Consider the following 6,486-nt stretch of genomic DNA (forward strand, 5'->3'; position numbering starts at 1 on the left):
CTTGAATGGACTCCAGGGTGGTAGCTCTAGACAGGTGGGGCACGGCTGGAGGAGGTGGGCCACCGGGGGTGTGTCCTTGGGGATTACACCTGTCATTGTAGCTCTCTCTCTCTCTCCCCCCTTCTGACTGCGGTGAGGTGAGTAGCTTTCCTCCACCACGCCTTTCCACCATGATATTCTGCTTGTCTCAGACCCAGAGCCATAGGTTAGTCAAACCTCTGAAATCATGAACTCAAAAGAGACTTCTCCTCTCAGTTGTCCTGGTGGGTCTTTGGACACAGCGATGGAAAGCTGAGTGACACAGGGCAGCAACGTGTGAACAGCATTAAATCGTTGAAAACAGTCCTATCTGAAACAAAAATAGAAAATGCAGCTGAACGACAATAAATTACGATGTTGACAACTGGTACCAGGTTCCTCCTGGGGAGAAATTTGTCTCTGTTTAGGAAAAATGCCTAAACTCCCTTTTTAGATCCAGAGGCAAAACCCAGACGGTGCAGGCTGGAGCAGAAGCAGAGCACCCTGGCCCTGAAACCAGGATTAAGTCAGCGGCTCCGAATCACAGAGTTCACGCAGCTAAAAGCCGAGTATTTCCGGCCAAAGGCTTTAATGTTTGCACCCTTCACTATGATTAGGTATTACTTTTGCAATTAAGAAAATAATTGTCAAGAAGCTTCAACCTTCATGCTAAGTGACATAAGCCAATCCCAAAGAACCAAAGGTTGAATGTTTTCTCTGATGTGTGGATGCAATTCACAATGCAGCAGGGGTGGGGGTGGGGAAGAAGAGAGTTACTTTGGATTAGACAGAGGGGAGTGAAGAAGGGGAGGGAGCAAGGGGGAGCAAGGGCAGGAGAAGGAATCGGACACTATCACCCTATGTGTGTGTGTGACTATACGACCTGTGTAACTCTACATCACCTACAACCAGAAGAATGAGACCTTGTACTCCATTTACGTATAATGTGTCAAAATGTGTTCTGTATAACTAATTAGAACAAATAAAAATACATTTATTGCTAGATTATAAATATGTGCAAATAATAAATTGATAATTGAAATTTAAAAAAAAAAGAAGTTTCAACTATTAAAAAGAAAGAAATGTAAATCACAACAATGAAACACCATTTTACACAAATCACACTGTGAAGGTGTCATTAAAGTGACAAGACCCCTTATGGAGAGAGCTCCGGGCAATAGATGCTGCTGGCAGAACTCAAAGGAGCACAGATTTCGTGGAGGGAGGTGAAGCCCTGGAACATAGTCACTCTTTACATCGAAGTTGCACTTTGAGTACATTGTGTTCTGCAAAGATCAGAAAGGTGCAAAAACAGTTATGTGCAAAAAAGAATGCTGTTTCTTAAGTTAGTAAAGTGGCATAGCAAAGATCATTGTGTGCCCAAAGACAGACATGGATTCAAACAAAACACATTCACCATATGGTGGGATGCCACTCAAATGTTAAAATGAAATTTTTCAAAAATAGTCCACTTATTGGGAAAATGTTGAGGATATATTACTAGGCTTTAAAAGTGAATTTCAAGATAGCATTATAGCTCTCTTTTGCGTGTGTGTGCTTGAGTACAGAATACACATATAGAAGAAGAGAAAGAGGAGAGGAAAGAGAGAGAGTGAGAATTAATAAATAGGAAAAAAACTTGCCCCAGATGTCAAATACGCTGATTATTTCTGGATAGCTAACATCATTCCTGGATTCTCCCGTCTTTGTGTGGTGCACAGATATTAGTTTGATAGTGATTTTTTGATGCAAGGTGAAACATTTGGGGAGAGGGGAGAGGTGGCTCTGCAGACCTGCTGTGACTCTGGGAGCACCGTCCATGAACACTCGTGGCCCAGATGAATAACTGCCAACACGTCACGTGGTGCTCAGATTCATCACGACTCTCAGAAGTAAACTGGAATCCCACCGGGGATTGAACTACAAGTGAACTACTGGGGAGGAAGACCATTTTTGCTGTGAAAATAAAGGCACTAATTTGATAAGGAGATTAAGGGAGGGGAGGGAAGGAAAGGGAGGTTTCCTTGTTAAAAATTTACCATCGTTAATGGAATCCATTCATCACTCCCATCTGCTGCTGGCTATGAGAACAGCCAAACAAGAAGGAGACCCGGGCACACCTCACCCCACAGAATGTTCTCTCCCTTCTTAGAGATGATGGCTAATTCGAGTTTATACTTAGCGCAGAGCAAAGATTTACGAAAATACCAAGTTTGTTGCCCATACTTACACAAGGACGTTTCTGGAAGTGGTCACAGTGGAAAGGCAGGACCCCCAGGAGGCCAGCGCTGCTGCACCCTGCCGAGGGCTTTCTCACCCTCACGGTCCTGTTGGCCGGTCACCTGCCTGCCATGTCAGGACTTGCATCTACTGGCCTTCGGCCACCTGTGTGGCTGGGAGCCATGAGTCATCCTTAGCCGTCCTGCGATTCCTGGAGTCCTGACCATTTCAGAAGGGATGTCCATTTCTTCAAGAAAAGAAGGAGAAGAAGGACTAATTTATTTGAGGCTATAAATATGCATTGTAAAAGTATCAGATTAGGAAAAGTTTGAGTAGATAAAAACAAAATTTATTTTTCAGCACACTTGAGCGCCTGCACTCTCCTGCCCTCTTGGACTTGCTAGGACCTGCAGTCAGGGATGCAGTTAATACTCAGCCTGACCTAGGATGTGGCATCCAGGAGACCTCCAATGGCAAAATCCAGCCTGGCCGTGTTGCCGGCCGTGATGATTACCAGCACCTCTTGCAGTGGGCTGATTCTGTCCAAGGGTCCTGCCCAGACATTGTCATCCTCCTGAGCACATGGCAAGGCCACTCTTGTCTGCTCCCACTCTAGGTGGGCATGCACAAGGAATTTGTCATGGCCATGGGGTCAAGGTGGACCTCACTTCACCTAGGTCCTGGGAGGTACACAATCCCACTATGCCCGGGCAACCTGCAGCAAGAGTGAGACACACTCCTTTGCTGTGTGAGCCACTGAGACCTGGGGTGGGGGCCTGCTTGTGGCTGAAGCCCAGCCCAGCCTGCTGATTAACTGCGAGAGCCACATGGGGGCTGGGGCTTGGAGGGGTCAACCAGGACAGGGCACAGGAAGGAAGGAACAGAGCAGAGCCCCCAGTTGCAGAGCGTTTCCACCAGACTGCCCCTCTGCAAGGCCCACAGCTCATCTCGTCCAGGCTGCTGGCTACACCTGGTGTAGTGGCCACAACCACCGAACCCTCACCTGTCCAATCTATCCCAGAATGCCAGTCGGGGATCGAGAAAAGTGTGACCTTGGCAATAAAAATAGTAGAGATCAGGAAAACTCAAAAGACAAGAAATTTCAAGATAATTTGGGAGCAGGAAAAGATGGAGACTAAAGGGACTCAGAGAAGCAGCCCTCAAGAGGCTCAGCGCCCAGGGAGTGGTGGTGGGAACTCATAGGACTGCAATGAGGGGCCCTAGAAAGAGGAGACAGAGGACGACCTCTGCAATCAAGCACGCTGCCCCTCCCCCTCCAGGAGGGTGAAAACGGAGAATGTCATAGAGGAGAATCGGAATTGAAAGAAAAAGCTCAACACTTGGCAGCAGGACTCTCCATTGGTCTTCCCCAGTTTGTTTCCAAAACATTCTGTGTCACATTTCTGTCCCCAAAAGGAAGGCCTAGATATGGCCACCGGGACCCTCGACACAAGCAATCAACTTGCCTCTCTCAGCCCACGGAGAGACCCACCTGGGCATGCTCCACAGGCACCCCGGACTTCCCGTCAGCGTGCTGGTGTCCCACGTTGGACGTGAAGGTGGACAAGGACTCTGACCCCTGGGGTGGCTCCAATGCTGAAGCATGAAAGCCCCGCAGACCAGGGAATGCACCCAAGGAAGCTGAAGGACACACGTGGGGCAGGGCCAGAGGACACTTCCAAAAAGCAAATTGAGGTTATTTGTGAGAAGTAAGGAAAGATACTGCATACATATCTGGGGAATAAAATGGATTTCTAGAAAACAGAATGCAGAGAAATGAAAACCCCTAGGAAATTAAAAAAAAAAAACAGAGCTAAAATTTTAAAAATTGAAGGACAGAGTTGGAGACTGATAAAGAGGATGGAAAGCTATAAAAGATAGAAAATATTATGCATAAACAGGGCTGGGAGGAATATTCTAGGAATTCCAACAACCAGATAGGATGGATTAGATGGGGCAGTTAGGGAAACAGAAACAGGGAAAATACACAGAATTTTTTAAAGTGAGTTTTCAGATCGAGAGAACTGACAGCATCAAAAGGACCTGAGCCACAGTGCAGGCCACATAGGGCTGACACGTCCCAGGGTCCCTCGTGAAGCGTGTGGTCTCCCAGTGAAGTTTCCAGCTGAACCAAAGCCTCTCCACCCCCAGGGTATTGGGGACAGAGCTGCTGCTGATCCCGTTGGCGGGAACACCGCTTGGCACCAAGGGGAGGCTGCTTCGATGGGAGAGCCCTCTGCTCTGGATTTCACTCTGTGGTTTTGCCCTCCAGTCGCCAGCTTCAAATCCTCCTCCAGACCCTCAGGGCAGCATGACCTTGCCTTGCTTCGTACAGTGCTCTTGTCTCTGTTCCCGCAGAACGATCATGACAGACAGAAATCAGGTCTTTGTCCTGTGGGTAAGATGTGCCAGGACAGTAGGGCCACCTTGAGCCCTTGACTCGGGCCTCGGCACTCCCGGTGTCCACACAGCTAATGAAGATGGGGGACATGTAAGTTCCGAGGAGGTTCGAGCACTCCACAGCAGGTAGCATGTTTAATGGGAATTTTCCCGGCTGCCGCGGGCTGAGTGAGACAGCGGCCTGGTTGTCTCAGTGGTGTGCAGTCCTGGAAATCAGGTTCAGCTTGTGTAAGGGACAAATGACCATGTCCCCCTCCCCCTCCCCACAGGGCGGCCATCCTTCTCCCTGTTCTTCACTCCACTCCAAGTGGCCGGGGATGTCATGGCCAGAATGGGAGAGCTGGCCTCAGAGAGCCCTGGGCCAGTACCAGCGGGAAGACTTTCAGGGCCCTGGCCTGGGCAAGGGGCAGCCCCAGGAGCGCAGCGGAGTTGGCATCTGCCCTGACACCACCCAAGGGTTCCGAGAAGCAGAGTGCAGGCGTTGGAGACCCCGAAAAGCAGAAGCTGCAATCCACCTCAGGGAGACTCCAGAGGCATCCCGAAGCTTCTGTCCTTCCCACCTCTGCACCTCAAAGCAGTAAGAAGTCTCTTAGGCAGGGAGCTGGATCTCGTTCGTCTTTGTCCCTGAAACATAAATAACGCATGAACTCATCCAGCCCTTCACACAGCCAGTCCTGCGTGTGTGTTCTTCTTCATTCGCTTACTTGCTTAGCATCCTCCCCTACTCCCAGGTAGACTACAGAGTCACTAGAAAAGTATCTGGAACACATCGGCCACCCAGGGGCTACTCCTGGACCAAGTAGCTGGCAAAGCCTCTCAAGTTCAATTCATAGTTCAGAACAGGTTCAAGGCCTTCGCCAGCACCATGTGCCGAGCAGGCTTTAGGGACAGTCGTCTGTCAGAGGTTGTCACAGGCAGCCAGCTTGGGAGGGATGTGTGTGGCAGAGATGGCATCTTCCGGAGCAATGGCTCCGTGACCCACATTCCTAACTTCTGAAAGAGCAGCTCCCTCTTCGACCTACGACATCAACCAAGCCCCTTCCTTGAATTTGCCTTGGACAAACGTTCTCCAGATACAAACTGGCATCTGCCAAAGCGTGATAAAGCTTGGGACAGTTAGACGTCATTTCTTTTATCTGCTGGCAAAGGCATAAGGCGATGAGCTGAGGGTCAGCCAAGCAGAAGGAACCCTCACGGCTCAATGATTTGTAGCACAATTCATTTAAAACTGTGTACGTGCGATTCCAAAGTTCTGCTTTTAGGCGCTCATCACAAGAATTCAGCAAGTGTGTGCCAAAGTGCCCTGAAGAGAGGGCTGTGGAGACTGGGAGGAGGGCAGACGCAGCCAGCGGCCGAGTCAGCGTGCGGTGTTTCTTGTAAAACTACACTTTGGACCTGTTGCCTTCTGTTGAATGGTCTTCAGAGGTTTTCCAACAGTGTGATTGTGGGTGCTGTTTTTGTTTACTTATTTACAGTGTTTGTATTTCCTACAATAAACACCTAACATGGGAAAAATTAAAATAAGAGTATAAAAGGAGCGGGATCGTCCAATACATTAAACAGCCTTTGCCACAGGGGCTTTTGACACACTCCGCGCAGTTCCCAATGCTTTGAATGGCGCAGGAAGCATCGCGGCAGATACCAAGTACAGAATCTTAAGTACTCAGGGCTGCGGCCAGTGGGTCGCACATGTGACGGGGACACAGGGGCCTGGGAGGAGCTGCAGCCCTGCACAGGGTGCAGTTGGGGGAAATAGTTCAGGAAGATGGAGAAACAAGAGGAAAAAATATTTGATTTGGAAAGGGTTGTATTGGGAGGTCGGATGGAGCCGGCTTCTTGTGTGGATTT

Source organism: Ictidomys tridecemlineatus, chromosome 7, assembly GCF_052094955.1.
Source record: "Ictidomys tridecemlineatus isolate mIctTri1 chromosome 7, mIctTri1.hap1, whole genome shotgun sequence".
NCBI lineage: Eukaryota > Metazoa > Chordata > Mammalia > Rodentia > Sciuridae > Ictidomys > Ictidomys tridecemlineatus.